Below are 16,531 nucleotides of genomic sequence, written 5' to 3' on the forward strand. Positions count from 1 at the left end.
TCGTCTACATCGTTTGAGAAATGAGAGCAAAGAAAGACATCGTTCGAATTCGAAATAGAGAGGACGCGAATAAGGGCGTGATATGAGAAACGTCGTGCTTCGATATTATTTTCTTAATAAAGAATTCGTTCGTGTTCTCGCTTCGGTTATATGCTCGATGTAAAAAGAAAACAAAAAAACAAAAAAAAAGAAACATGGAGATTTCTTCACACTTTTCTTCGCTTCTCCAGAACGAGGGAAATCTTCTCTCGTTACGAAATTCTCCTCGTGTATTATCTCAAAAGTGACTCCGCTGCGACCACCTTCGATTTCTTTCAGCTCGCGATGCGCTCGCAACGCTTTGCGAAAACGTTGAGAATCCTTGATAAAGTGAATTTCATCGGTGAGAAATGCGGTCAAAGTTCGTTTTGAAACTCGGTCATAGACATTTTATCGCCATTTATACGACGATCGCCACGACGTCGACTTAGCGTCCTCGATCGCTTGTTTATAAATACACGATCAATGTCTCCTCTCTCTCTCTCCCGTCTCGCGGGAATATGAAAATTAACGAGAGCTGTAGAGCAAATATTTTTTCGACGCTCCATCTGCCCTCGGCCCTGCATCCTCCGTCCATTTTTCGTTAAAATGTTATAAAGGGGCTCGCGAACGGTGCGTAAGAAGGCGGGCTGGCAAGAAGAAGAGGATAAAACGCGAGATTACGAACGGTAAAAAGCTTTGAGAGCGTGGCCGAAGGGACGGGGGAGGGAGTGGAGCGCAAAAGCGACGTTCTTTAAACGGAGGAAAGAAAAAAGGAGTTGGATCCACTCGTCGCGATACGCCGGAGATTAGTTTATTTCTCCACTCCTCGCGCTAGCCCGCGCTCGTCATAATACGCGGCAGGGATATTTATGTAATACGCGACATGCAAATGAATACATTGTTTGCGCGTTTGTCAGAGATAAGTTACGAAGCGAGGTTTCGTACGAGATTTCTACGCTGCCTTTGTGCGTGTATCGCATCTGACGTGGAAAACGGACGAGCAAGTAGCGTGCAATTACAAAGAAATTATGATTGACGCGTTGACTGCCACTGATAATCATTGATGGCTCTGTTCCCCGTCGGAACTGTATTGAAGCAATTTTTATTTTTAATTAATTGGACTTTAGAAAGTTGCATCAACCGTTGCGTCGTTATATTTTTTTCTTCAGCGCTCTTTGAAAAATCCTTACTTTTCGCAACTTTTTACTCGCGTTTTCGACTATTATTATTATTATTATTATTCTTTTATCATCGCGTGTCGATCACGAGAAATAGTTCGATCTAGCAAAAAAAAAAATTAAAAAAGAAAAGAGAGGGTGGCGGAGGAAGGGAGGAAGGAGAGGATGTTGCCTTCGCCAATGATGTTCGAAACGACCGATCGTATCAACGATGCATTTCGTGCAACAGGTGAGAAGGTGCACGCGTGAAATTTGCTACCATTCTCCTCCGGTCTTTACACTTTCGCGTGTACTTAACGTATCTGAGTCACGTTCGCGTAAAATTGCAAGCATCGACGAGCATCCGAGATTTGTTGCCATCACGTACTCTTGTCAAGCGTCAAGAGAAAATCGCAACGTTCCCATCCTGAAATTTAAAATGGGTCGATGAATATTTTATTTGTTTCTCGTTCGGACTCGACGTGAAAAAAAAAAAAAAAAAAAGAAGAAGAAAAATGCGTTTCCCTTTATTCTTTTTTCAACTTTACGGATGGTGCGCGACTCCGAGGCACAACCGCGAGAGTTCAGAAGAGAATAGGATTAACTTAACCGCCAGGTATAACCAGCATGAAAGAAAATTCACTTTTCTTGTACTTTTTGTGTCCCTTCCTTTATCGTTCCTCCAACCAGTTTTCCCTCGTCTTCGCTTATTCTCTTCGACGTATTCATCTTCTCCACTCCTCGATATTATTCTTTCCCCGAAAAACTTTACGAAAAAAAAAAAAAGAAAAAAAAAAAGGATCGAAAAGGGTGCTAGCTTCGAACCAACGACCAGGCACTATTTTTTTCGTTGGGGCCAGAGGTCTAATCAATGCGTCAACTGTTCTCGCTGTGGAAGCTGAGACGTTTTTTTCCTCTCTCTCTCTCTCTCTCTCTCTCCCCCTCTACCGGTTGACCGATGCATTTCGTCGGAGGCGCGTATACCGTAGAAAAAGCGATTACGAGAGGTATATAACAAAAATCCAAAAGCGGTTGCGCGTAGTGTGTTTCATAAGTTTCGCAGCTGGGAAACCGGAGATGAGTCTGGCCGATTCCACGCGATCATTGATCGTTAACTTTTTTTGGCCGTGGATGATCAAAGCCGAACGACGCGGTGGCCGCACGTAAATCGACTTTAAATCGCAATAAACCGTGCAAAAACTGCGCGGCGGATTTGCCTCGCGCGCGTTCACTTTCGACCGCAAAAAAACGCGAAAAACCGATCCTCCCTGTCCCACTTCATCAGCTTTCCTCCATCCTTCCGTGCATCTCCATCTCTCCGTCTCTCTCTCTCTCTTTCTCTCTCCTCCCCCCCTCTCCCCCTCTTTCTCCTTTTCTCCACTTTTTTCCCCTTTTTTACACGAAAATTCTTGTTTTACTTTTCGTCGCAATGATGCATGTCGAAATTGCAACTTTACGCTTTCGTCGCGTCACCGTGATACCGCAGCATTAGCATTTATATTGTAAACCTTGAAGGCGGGAGCGAGAGGGTAAGACGGGCTCGCCCGTTTCCTCCTTCATGCCTTGGTGCAGTTAATCAAGCAAGTGCAAAAAGATAGATTAAGACAAGTGTAAAAATCCTTTCTCTCACTGTCGCTTTTTCCGAATGAGCCTAGGTACCGTGCACATTTTCATTTCCTGTCCTACATGTTGCCGGCGAACAGCGCCGGGCAAAAAAGGGGGGAAAAAAGAGAAAAAAAAAACTTAAAAAAAACTTAAAAAAAAAAGAAGAAAAAAAAGGGGGAAAAAAAGGCAAACGAGAAGCAAAAACGAGAAAAATAGTTGGATAAAACGCGATATAGAATATCGTTTCACGCTCGTACACCTGTTTTGAACGGACTTGTATCCACGAGCCGGTGGAGCCGAGGTATGGGAAAACTGGCATACGTAATAATGAACGCAAAACGCCGCATTAATCACTTGGTACAGGTGTAATCGTAGATCGTCGTAAACTTTCCATCGACTTTTTTCTTCTTCTTCTTCTTCTTCTTCTTCCTCCCTCTCCTCCGTGGCAAATCATCAATTCACATTCCGGCGAGGCGTTTTATTCAATTTCAAGATCGTATGTGTGTGTGTGTGTGTGTGTGTGTGATCGATGATGGCGGGAATGGCGCGTAAACATCATCGTGCAATAACTGGTAACAGTCATTATCACACTGTCACTGCCGGTTACCGCCAATGATTCGCATAGTCACGCGACCTGGAGCACAGAGAATTTCGAATTATCGAACGAGCTCGATCGCTTTTAACTTTTACTCTTACGAATCGACGATTATCGCGATTATCCACCGCGAGTGCGATAGAGTGTATCGTTCTCTTTCCATTTTCCATGCGCTTCGACATTGGAAATAAAAAAAAAAATGTGAGGAGATATCGACGGGACGAGATGGCGGGCAGAGCAGCGTTCTCCAACGCTCGCGTGCCATTCGTGACCCCTGAACCCTGCGTTCCTACCATCATCGTGCGTACTTCTATTTTTTCTCCTATGACTAAGCTCCTTTCCTTTTCCATGTACGCAATTCCGATCTCTTTCTTCTCCCCCAACGGGCCACTAATTAGACACACTTAAATAACACGTGGCAGAAACCATGTGGCGGATATCGTACGCTTCAATTAGACGATCGTCCTTTTCTTTTTTCTCTCTCCTTCTTCACCGATACATTTCGTTCGAAAATGCGTTTCTTCTTTTCGAAAAAAATTCCTCCCTCTGTCCTTCTCTCCTCATCTTCGTCGCTCCCAGTTATCCCGATCGGCCGACCGATAAAATGTAAAGAAAATCGCAACTCGAAGTCGATTGGACCCCCTCCCTTCCTCCTCTCCCCCGTATCCGAATTTATCGTTGGAAAGGGCCGACGAAGGCACGACTCCGACTTTCGAACGGTCAACAATAAGACGAAATTGAGGCGGTTAACGAGTAAAGCTGATAATGAGCCTCCATAAAATCAGCCCGTGGTTCTTCTCTTCCTGCCTCGCGGTTAAGCGGCTCTCACACGATCCGCCGCTCCACCGATCTTAATGACAACGAAATTATACACCGGCTTATACATACACGCTCGTGTCACGATCCGATCATTTGCACGCGTGATCACCCTACGACAACATGAGGTGAGGGCAAACGATCGACGAAAATAAATGGATGGCCAAGAGGTGAGAAGAGTAGGTTTGGCGGGAAAATAGACGAGACTCTTGAAAATCGTTCTACACGCGTAGTTTCTTTCGAATCGTTAATCCCCTCGATGGATTTTTCACGTTTTATCGCGATTCGTAACCCGTGACTTGGCTACAGAGGAGAAAATGGAACGAAGTTGAGTCAGAAATGAGAAGAGACGGAAAGAGAGAGAGAAAGAGAGTAAGAGAGAAAATAGGTGGAAGAAAGGTTTGGGTTGGGGATAGGGGAAGAGAAGACATAAAGGGAGAGAGAGGAGAGCAAAAAAAGGAAAATATATATATATATATGGCGAGAAAATTAGCGCTTCTTCCTCCTCTCGGGAAGAAGGCCGACAACTTTTTATGGATTGCATGCTTGCGCATTGTTGCAAGCGGGGTGGAGGGGGGCGTGATAAGTTCCGAATGCTATTTAATAATGCTTATTAAGATTCAATCGCTGCTGTGACGTTGGATGTAATCGTAATGTTCGGATTACAAATTGCAAAGGAATCGGTGAAACGACGGTGGTCATGGCCGTTCCGTTCTTTTTCGTACCCCTTCCCCTTCCCCCTCCCCGATCGCCACTGTCAGGGATATCGTCGCCCGTAAATCTCGAAATTATACATTCTTTATCTTTTGGGGGAAAGGGGCGTTTCCTTGTGTTTTATGCACTCTGAATGGCGTACCGAAACCGGTCTTCCTCCCCCCTCCCCCCGCCAGACAATGTAGCGAAACACTGCGATGGTAGTAGTAGCAGTGGTGGTAGTAGTGGCAGCAGCAGCAGTTCTTTTCGTTTGCGACCAGTTTCGATCAGCTGATAATTTTGAAATACGTACCGTTTGGAAATATACGACGAGATTTCGAATCGGTAAACGTTTTATCGATTAGCTTATTATCCCTGATTAGCTCCTGACTTTCCACTTTCCAAAAAGTGGTGAAAAAGAAAGGAGGGGAATTGGAAAGAGAGGAGGAGGGGGTAGGAGGAAATAGGTTTTCGATCCGATAGGTGTAGGGAAAAATGTAACGTGGCGTGGACCAAAGGCAACGTGACTGCCATGCGTTCTGCTATCTTCCGTGATCGTAATCACGGATGCACGCAGGGCCGAGTGGTTATTTATAAACGCGTTTGAGACGGAACGTGGCCGAGAGGCACGCGGCAATCGTGTCGGCAAAACGCAGCGGCAACCCTAGCTCCTAGTAATGAATAAATAGTCGACCAGCGCCACCTTCGATGCCCACTGTTGACGCATTCGTCTATTATTGCGCCATTTCCACGAAATCGTGTCTCATCCACCGCGACGTGGAATCGTAGCAGGGATTTCACCTTTGCCCGCTTTTCTTCTTCATGGAAGATGATTTTCGAAATGGCGCCAATCGGAGATGTTTAACGTTTAAGGAAAGGATCGCAATATTATGCAAACGCGTGTTTATAATTATTCTTTTTTGTCGTTCGATGTCGAAATCGAAGAAAATATTTCGACCGATCCTGTCGCTCGTGCCTCAGAAAATAAAAGATTCGATCGATATTTCAGTTGTTGTTCAATTTATTATCTCGGTAAATATGCGATATGCCAGAAATATGCTCTTCCCCTCCTTATTACGATGGATATCCGGCCCTCGAAAGTTTAAAGATTTCTTCTACTAGAATCTGTGAATCGATTTGCTTGTCCGCCCGCGTTGTTTACACGTTCCTTGCCCCGTTCGAGACCTTTTGCCGGATCTTCCGCTTTTAATCTGAGCGTCGCGCAACGATATCGCGATATCTGCCTTTTTTTTTATTTGCGCTGCGATAAGCCGGGCCTCGTCGTGGCAAACGTTTGCCCACGGGAATCGACGTTGGAAAACATTCCTGTCGGATGCTTTCGGGATTTTTTTTCCCCCTCTTTATCGTTTAATTATCGCCAAACAATGGTATCCGCCTTTCTCCCCCGCCCCCATCCCTCCAAGGAACTCGTCTCCTCTCAAGAATTTTTGCCTCGTCCACGAAGAATCGAGCTGAATTTTTTTTTTCTTTCTTTCTTTCCTTCCTTTGCACACGCTTATTAAAAATTTAAAAGATGTTGGGAGAAAATATAGACCCGAATATTTGGAAACAAGGATTCTACCCAGAGATACCGTAGATAATGGCCGTTTTGATTAAAATTGGGAACGAAAACTGGAGTCGAGTGAAAAAGAAAAAGGGGGAAAAAATGGATGATGCGAGGGAGAAAGTGGAAGATACGGGGGGGAGGAGGGAAAGAAAGGAAGAGAGAAAGAGAAAGAGAGAAAGAAGAAGAAGCAGAAGGAAAGAAAACGCGTAAAAAAGAAAGCGCGAAGGCGAGAGGAGGGCGGACTGGATTCAGCCATTTTTGCGACACGAATAATTATATCTTATCTGACTCGACCCGTGGCCTCGAGAACGCGATGCGTTCGCTTGCCTCGGCTTTCAAAGAAAAATATGTAACCGACCGTTCGTGAGGATGAAGCTGCAGGATATGCGTCGATGCGCTTCCAACCTCCTTACGTTTCGCTCTTTTGCGTCTTACTCGTACGATTTCCACGTAATTTTTCAACGTAACGCGTTATATAAAAGTGATATATATATATATATTCTCCGATTCGATTTATATCGAAGAAATTGGAAGAAATTTGTTCAAATGGTAGAAAGAATAGGAGGAATTCGAGATGGATTAATTTCTTCTTCTCGATCGAAACAAAGTATGATCGAACTTTTGGGAGAGAAAATTAATTGGAGATGGAAGGGGGGGGGGGGGAACGTCTATCGATACCGTGACAGTGACGAAACCGCTTCGATCTCGATGAAAGTGTAAAAGCGGGTAAAAATATTTCCACAAGGACGAGTTACGAGGAGTTTCGTGGCTGATCGCCTGTGATCGAGTCGTTAACAGCGTGTAATCGTAACATTGGGGGTATCGACGGAAAATCGTAATTTCCTCGCGAATGATTATTCCGCAAAAGAAGCAGAACGACGCGGACTCGTTGGAACGGCAATCGATGGAACTTTGATCTCGTCCGTTCAACAGTGTTCTTCTCGAGAAAGAAACTATCCCTCGAATAATAATAATAATAATAATATTTCAATCCTTCTAACGCGATCCTCGCGATTATTGCTACGTGGTAAAAACGCCACATGATAAATAATTTAACGCTAATTGAAAAAGTGGCTTCTGAATATTATTTTACTCGGAATCGCTAACAATTTGGCTTTATTTAATTGATTCGCTCCTTGTATCTCGTATCTCGAGCGGAATAAATAATTGAAATTTACATCGGCGAAGAGGCGAGAGGAGAGAGGAAGAAGAGAGAGGGGATTGTAGGGAACGATTATGAGGAGAGAAAAATCGATTTCTCCGAGAACGCGAGGAGTTCTTCGTTACGTCCTATCCTTAAGAGGATAGGAGAAGCATTTACCCGGATTTAATATCGCCTCGAGCGGCTGGTTAATGCGATCGCGTAAATCGAAACTGTGTTTCATCGCGATAATAAATAAGCTTGAACGATCGAATTTCGTAATATCGAGAAACGCTTTTATCGCTCGTTTTCCCGAAAGGAAGAAATTTAAAGAGTCCGTGGTTGGAAATGTTGCAGAAAGTGTCACGCTCGACTCCCCCATACGCTGTTGAACGGTAATTGGTACGGTGCAATTGATTCAAATGGCATTGCATGGTGCGCACGCATTGTAGAGCGGAGTTGGGGTGGACTCTTCTTCATAAAGTATGCGAACGGTTGACATTAAAGGGGGAAGCTCGATGCGTCGTGCGAGTCAACAATTACAATGGGAGGGGAGGGGGAGAAAACTCGTCCCGCGTGACGTAACGTCGTTGTATCCGTGGTTCGGATAGGGAAATCAGGTTTCTGAATGAACGGATTGGAAATCGTTCGATCCGGTGGTGGTTCCAACATGGGATCCGTCCCACTTTCTCTAAAATTCCTCGCGCCGTTTCGAGAAGAAGAGGGAAATCCTCGATGGACGGCGCGTACGGGGATCGCGATCGCGACGAAGAGAGCATAAATCAGACGGTGGCTGCGTCCCGTGACAGATCACCGGCCCACGGTTTTGCAGCTTCGCCCGCGCTTATGAATGAGAATTAAAGGCCCCACGCTGGGAGAGACGGCGCATCGGGAATAACAAATACGGACACGCGGCTCGTCCTTATCTCCTCTTTCTCCGACTCTTCTCGTAAACCAAGTAACGAGAGCTCTTCTTCATTTTAACGACGCTCTCTCTCTCTCTTTCTTCTTTTCCCGCCGCGTTATATCGCAAAACAAATGCGCTCGTGCTCGTTGATTTCCCGGGAGAGGATGCGGTAAACGCCGATGTTTTCACGGCCGATATCAATTTTTGAGAACGAGGGTGTTTGTCGGGCGTTCCGAAAGCAGGGGGCTGCCGACACGCGTGGAGTCGCCTTGAACGTTCGATGCAGGGGATGGATTTTTCGATATTAAAAATAACGCGTTGGAATAAACGCGCAACTGTTTGACCCAGTTCACCCGCGAGGATATCGATTTTAGTGGCCGGTATCGTCGAGATTAATATTAGACCGCGTTCTGAAAATAGGTGAACGTGCACGCTGCAATACTACTGTGTTGCTGCATTCGTTATCGAGGCGGGGCGGGCTCACGTTTCTCCTCGCCTGTCTTTTTCCTCTCCTTTTTCTTTTTTCTAAAAATATCTATCCCCATGGCGAATCGCGCTTTTTTCGCCCGTTTAAATAAACTCGGGGCTAGCCCTCGACGCGCTAGAAGAAGAGCAGAAGGTTTATTGTTCGAGCGGATGAAAAACACGGTCGAGTCGAGATCGAGATTGTTGCAAGATACGAATACGTTCGCTCGTATTTGTTGGAAAGCGAGGGGGAGGAGAAAAAGAAGAAGGAAAAAAGAAGAAAAGAATTAGTTGGAAAGGCTGTGCGAAACTGGCGCGAGGAACGCGCCGAGCCACCGTGTATATAGGGAACGAAGTCAGTGATACACTTTTCCACTTTCTCCGCGGCCGAGATTACACGAAGCCTTGGGTGGAACACCGCGAGATAAAACTCACCTTCGTTCTGTTCTCGTCGCGCGGTACTCAATCGATAGCGATTCCTTTCGTTTCCCGAAACAAACCAGCCGACGCTTCCCTCTTCTCGATTTCCTTCCTCCCCTCCCCCTTCCCCGTATTCGTTATCGGAGGGAAAAGCAGAGAACGAGATAGTTGCAACAGTTGAGAAAGGAACGCCGGTGTTTTCCCTTCGCCACTATCGACCATCAGTCCACGTGGCACACGGGTACACGTGTTCGCGTCGAAGCGAAATAAAGTCGTCGACCCGACGACGACTCCACGTGCGAAACGTTTGCACGATCCTCGTTATACCTCAATGCCACCTCGACCGCATTAACTAACCGATTCGTTCTTTCGTAACGCAACATTGTGTCATACGAACTTTGCGCTCTAATATTCCTTTATCTGCTCCAACAGATTTAATTGCGCGATAACAAACATCCGGTTTCTGCGTTTATGCTCTCGTAATTTTTATTTCATACGCGAATCGAATATCCGATTCCTAGGTAAAAATCTCAAGTCTCGTCCGACAAACTTTCTCACTACGGATGATCTGCTTCTCTCGATAATTTGCAACCAACTTGCTAACCTTTTCTCCCTCTCTTCTTCTTTCTTCTGTTCCGCGGGACAAAACTGTTTCGCTTCGCCTCGAAAACGCGCTTCTCCCGTCTAATTTATTTAAAGGGGTAGGAAAAATGACGGAGGGAACTGGTCTTTTTGCCACGAATTAACACGTCCCTCCTCGCGGAGGAAACGATCGATCCGCGTTCCGACTGGCTCGCATGAGAACCACTGCGTGTTCCCATTTCTCCTTTCAGCGGTCGGTCGCTCGATCCGCGGTTGTATAACAGCAATGAAAGTACTCCGACAGGCAACGGGCAACGTCACGTCTCTGTCCACGCTAACTACCTTGATAGTCGTCGTTCTAGCTACCAGCTAGAATCGAAACAACCGCCGTAACGTGCCCATGCTACACGATGATGTTCCGGATCACCGATCATCCCGTCCGTCCATTCCTTCCTCTCCGCCCGATTCGATTCCATTCGTACTCGTCCGAGTCGAAATTCCAGGGAGAGAATCTACTCGATCGAAAGAATTCGTTTCGAAAGATCGTCGAGATGATCCCGAAGAGGATTTCATCGGGGAGAATCGAGAGAATAGATATCGGTTTCACTTTCGCGTTTTCCCAATGTTTTTTCTGCGGTCGCAGCTTGCTCTGCGGCTTCTCGCGTGTGCATCCTTCTCGTCCTCTTTCCTCGCCGATGTAATAACGATTGGGGACGTGCGCTTGTCTTCCCACGGTGCGTCGATCCAAACGATCGATCGACTTACCGATAACGCTCTTTCGACAACGGGGAATTATATACGCCGTTTCGTCGAATCTGATATCGAAAGAACGAAACGTTTTTGTTTCCCGAGAGAGAGAGAAAGAGAGAGAGAGGCGCTGGCGCGTCGAGCAAACAGAAGATAACGAGCGGGAAAAGGGAAGACGAAGGCTTCATGACTAAGAAGACGTTTCGCGGCCGATGTCGCGACACCGTTCCATCGAGATCGACGTCGCGAATTGCTTTATCTTATCGTTGGAGGGTTCGATCGATGATTCGAAGGTGGGCAAGGTGGAAAAAAGAAGCGTTCGTTATCTCGATGATTATTTCGCGAACGATGGCCGCGCGATTCGGGTTAATATTTTTTACCGCGTCGTTCGATTGCCTTCGCCGCCGACGCGCGGTTGTGCGCCGCTGTTTTGCCGCGAACCGAGGACGGCCCGAGACGTCTCCTCCTCCCGTTCGTTTCCAATTTTCGCGAAAATCCGCGAATCGGAGGGAAACGAGTCGATGGAAAATGCCGGATAAGGATTTCGAGATTAACGGAAATATCGGTATAACTCGGAGAGTCGGGTAATCCGTGCCAGACAATTTTCTTCTTCTTCTCCTTCTTCTTGACCCGTCTACCGATCACCGACCCGGACTAAACTTGGACGCTTTTATCGAATCCCTGGTTATTTTTATTGCGTCGATGTCGTGGTCGATCGACAAATAATTAGATGTTCGTGGCGTAATACCACGCCCCGATCCGTTTCGATTCCTCTCTAATTTTAGAACGATTCGCCGATCGGGACGGACGCATGGAGACGACGATATGACGGCTGAATTCGGAAATCGAATGAAACCGAAGATCGTACAACTCCGTCGTAGATGGGACGGATCCGGCGAGTTTCCCCCGATTGAAAATCAAAATGTTGAAAATCAAATCACGATCGTAGAAAACTGGCCGAATATATATAATAATCATCCACGGACCCGAGTGGAAATTTTTCTTACTTCTTCGCTCCTCGTAGTAAGATAAGTCCGAGTTGGACGCAAAGTGGAGGAGCTACCGATTCTTCTTGTTTTCCGCCCTTTGATCCGCCGGCGACCTCGCGGCCCGATCGCTGGTTAAGGTCAAGCGCGTATTTTGCACTCGCCATTTTTCCCTCCCACGCCGTTCCACCCGTTCGATTCCGTTAAACGGCGAGCCAAACTAGAGGAAAAAGTGCCTTCCGTCGATTCGTCGTCATCGATTAAACGTGGCCTAATTTGTACGGTGATAGGATGGAACTGTATGTGAAAAAGTCGTTGAGCGCAACGAGAGAATCAACGAGTAGAGACTGATAACCGCGCCGCGGTGATAAGAGGAAATTTATGGTCGCCTTGCCAAAACAACCGTTGCCTCTGTGTGCACGCGTGCGCGCGTGACGCGAGAGAGATTTAAAGGCATACGGCTATATTCGTTTTCCGAGGGGGAACGTGTATTTTGTTATAACTTGTTAAGTTTCCCCGTTTGTTGGGGAGATTTGCGCAATTTTTCCCGACCGTTGGACGATAACGCGGCCGGTTGCTCTCGAGCTCTCGGGCTTAGGCAGAAAAAGGTGATGCGTGCTGTGCGTGCATATCTGTACACATTGCGATTAAGGCCATGGTCGAATCGCGCCTGGTGGCACGCTTATAAACGCGGACAAGTTAAATACTTTTGATCCAGCCACTTATCGGCGTCACGTTCTGGGGGAAAAACAAGTTCCCCAGAAGATGAATTCGATATTCGAGCGTTGTTGCGAACTGCTTGTCAAATTGTCTCGAGAGAGAGAGAGAGAGAGAGATATGGAAAACACACGATGATCCTTAAAATAGAGCGGAGAAATATCGGTATAACGACGTGGCGATCTCTCTCTAAATTATTTATTTATCCGCATATCGTACAATCGGACGGAGCGAAGAAGAAATAACACATCGGCCCAATATCTTTGACCGATATCTTCCACGTTTTTTCCTCTCTTTTTTTTCAACCGATATTTCGCAGCTATTTCGAGCATTTTTAGGAAGGGATTGGCGGAAAATTCTCGAATCGAGTCGATGCTTCTCAAGTTTTCTGAGAAAAGCGATTCAAACGATCCGAGCCTGTGTTTCTTTCTCGCGATATTTTTACGTGCCGAAAGTTTTTCTCCTTCCAACGGCGCTAGGTCATTTATTTACGTACAACGTTGCACATTCATCATGCCCATCAGAAGCGTACGTCGACGTACAACGTGCAGTCCGAGAATACAATACATAGGACGAGAAATTGGCCTACTTTTAGGGCTGTTGAAAAATCATTAATGCGACGCGAAAGTTGCGTCTCTTGAAATTGCACGCGTGAAAAGTGAAACGTAGGTGTACGAGCATCGAGATCGAAGCTTGAGATTTTTCGATGCGGAGGATTCCGCAGAAAAGAAAAAAAAAAAGAAAAAAAGGAAGAAGAAAAAGAGAGAGAGAAAAAAAGCCCACACAAATTTCACCGTGCAAAACACGCAAGTCGTGAAAGAATTCCCACGTGATCCCATCCCACGCAGTTAAAAAAAAAAGTTCCGCTCCGAGAAGCGGAGGAGAGCCGCGCAAAAGTTCAACGAATAAAGTTGTCGTTCTAATAGAAACGAACCTTCGCGCTGAAAATACACACCGTCCACCCTTTTGGGATAAAAACAGTTCCATCGTTGTTGCATTCCTCTCCCCCCGAAGATCGCGGTAGTAAAGCTCGGTTTAAACTTTTCCAAAACGGTTGAAAATTATCCTCTCGTTCTCGAACGATGAAACATTTTCTAGATCGATGTTACCTGTATGTTTCGCGGCCCGAAAGAACATTGGGAAATTGGACGAAGGTCGTGCACGACGATCGTCGACTCGTAAATCGAATTGGTTTCCAATGGTTCCAGGGGAGTCGGGGGATACACCACACCTCTCCGGTTTTTCGTTCGTTCGAGCGGGGAAATGGAGGATTCCTCGAAATTTCGTGAGAAGGCAAGAGCGGATTTGTCGTGGTTCGAGAGTAAAGACACACGGGTTTACGTATGCGGAATACGTCTCGGCGTCGGCGACGGCGGGCGAGTTGCCATACGAAGGTCTCCTCGACGTCGTTTTCGGTAGCCGAAAGGGGGACCCTCGTGAAACGGGCGAAGGAGGGGAGAGTAGACGCGTGTAAAATCGTGCGCCTGTGTGCTCTTGCACGTACAATGTCGAAGAAAGAGAAACTGTATGCCTCTCTTTCCTCTTCTCCTTCCCTCCTCTCTCTCTCCCGATTTCATTTTCCACCTCCCACATTCACCGATTTTTCTCTCTTTTCTTTCTTTCTTTTTTTTTTTTCACCTCGGTTCGCCATTATTTTTCCTTCACAATAGCGTTCTTCGTTCCCGTGCCCGTTTTCTTCTCTCCCTCCCTCCCATTGTTTTCCCTCCTTTTTTCATCCACTTTTTCTCTCGGTCATCCGCGCGTTCTTTTTTTACCTACTTTTTTCTTCTCCTTTTTCTCTTATCTTCAATTCAGTTTCTCTCCGTCCTTGTTCGAGCGTGGCTCATCGTTCGCTTCCCCTCCACCTTGTTCCTGTTCCTGTCTCGCTCTTCGCGCCTTGTTCACTCCGCCCCGTCTCTCTTCCACCGTATACTCGCCTCGGCCGCACCAGCTACACACGCACGCGTGTCCCTGGCACGTGTGTCGCATCTCCGCGTCGTTCCTCCGGATTTTCTGTCTTCGTCCCCCCGCCGCTCGCTTTTTATGGCCGTTCCTCGTTTTTCTTTCTCCTCCTCCTCCTTCCTTCCTCCACCGCTATTTCCTTTCTTCGATTCACCCCCCTTTCTTTTCCAACCGACACGTTAAATATCATCAGCTGACCGGTATTCCCGGAATATACCGTTTCTTTCCAGAAATCACACTTATTTCCATTTTCCCATTTAGATTGGATCGATACGCGGGCGTACGTTAAAAAGGAAAAGGGAAGGAGAGATAGAAGGTCGGTGCAATTAAGGAAATTCGGATAAGAGAAATTGGAAGAAAGGGACGAGGAGGAGCATGGCACCCTAACGAGGGGAACGATATTCTTATCGTTCACCGACAAATTTCTATCCTCCCCACACGACTTCCTCTCCCGGACGGCTCGTCTGCCTGGCAATAAACAGTCGATTTCTCTTTCGCTCCGATGCTGCCGGTTTCTCGTCCCCGAGTTGTGTCACTCTTCGTCGTCGTCGTCCGGTTGGAGCGTGTTGGCCGGAGCGTTGCTCGCTACGAAGGGGCCAAATAACTCCGAGGGGTAAACGACTTCCACGCGTGACGGAGCCTCGATGAAGCGCCGTGCGTGCTGGTCGAGGAGACAGGTTCGGGCATCCGGCAAACTCAGCCGATTCGGATCGACGTTCCACGCTTGCTTCGATAACTTCGCGCCACCACGGCTCCGCTTTTCGAAATCGCCTCGTCCTCTTCATCTTTCCGAGTGAAAACAAAAATCTGATCTCGACCGACAGTTTTAACGATTGTCGTTAATCGAGGTATTCGATAAATAGAAATCCAGAAAGAGACGCGTCTCAACGTTCGATACACACCGGCATATTTCCCTTTTATCGATCGCGATAGTTTTTCCCCCTATCGATCCCTTCAATTTGCTTAAGATCGCATCGTTGCCGCGTGGGCGGTTCGCGATATCGCGCCTCGTCGACGAGATACCGGTCGTTCCCCGGATTCCAGTGTCTCATAAACGTCTGTTAGTTTCCGAACGACGCTTTCAATCCGACCGCTGTTCCACTTTCTGCTTTTACCGTGCTTTTCGACGTTCGCTTTCTTCCTACATTCGCGCTATGCGGGATGGAATCCGCGATATTTCCCTTAAACCGCTTGGAATGTTTATCGATAGCACTTTTCGAATCGGGCCTGGTTATTCCATTCCCATCCCATGCGCGATATCTCGGATACCTTTTTCTTCCTTTCCTTATTTCTTTTCCTTCTCGAAAAATCGAATTGTCTCCGCGTTCCGTTTCATTCTCGAAACGTTCAATTCCCTCGGAACGAATCGAATCGTTTCCATCTCGCGGAGGACAACGAACGAAAAATAATAATATCCTCCAATAATATTCTCCGTTGGAACGGAGTACGCGACAAGTCAATGGTCTTCGTGTTTGAATAAAACACTCGAAGAGGATCCCGTGCGCGTGGGTGGTGGTTTATTCCCGGAGACGGAAGTGGGTCACAGCAGCCACCACCGTCGCGCGAATGAATAGGGGGTGGAAATGCATTCGTGTGCATCGCGCAGCCAGGTAAAACGTGAATATCTTTCAGGTATATTCCTCCTTTCTCTTTCTCTCTCTCTCCCCTCCTCCTACCAGCGCGTATTATTTCCGACCGCGTCCAACGCTTTTATCCGATCGTCTTCCAATGCAAGTTTTTATCTTCCGCCAGTCCCCTTTTGTTTAGAATTATTTTTTCTCGAACAACGTTTAGAAATTTGTAACTTTTTTTCCAAAAATCTTCTTCCCGTTTGAATCGACGTATTTAAACGTCGATCATTCATTCGGTCGACTCGAACTAATCGTTCGAAGAGAAGGATCGATTCGACCGATCCATTTGCTCGGATTTCTTTTATTTCATCGCCGAGGAATGAGCAATCTCCTCCATCAAAAAAAAAAAAAAAAAAAAGGAATCTCTCCGAATTCCAGAAATAATTCTAAGAAATTCTTCCTAGGAGTCCATTCATCTTCCGACGAGTCGAGCCTCCAAATTTCGCCCAAATTATATTTTATATTTTTAGGTAACGAGTCTTATTTCGTTACCTAATTTGCAACGACGAATTTTTTCTA

At 46.5% G+C, this 16,531-nt stretch overlaps 1 protein-coding gene across 5 annotated transcripts in view; it reads left to right on the forward strand.

Annotated features, from left to right (window-relative positions):
- The window catches only part of LOC108003935 (solute carrier organic anion transporter family member 74D), a 77,711-nt gene that overhangs the window by 30,511 nt on the left and 30,669 nt on the right, over positions 1-16,531 (forward strand). The gene's annotated exons all lie outside the window — the stretch shown is intronic.

This window comes from Apis cerana, linkage group LG9, assembly GCF_029169275.1.
Source record: "Apis cerana isolate GH-2021 linkage group LG9, AcerK_1.0, whole genome shotgun sequence".
NCBI lineage: Eukaryota > Metazoa > Arthropoda > Insecta > Hymenoptera > Apidae > Apis > Apis cerana.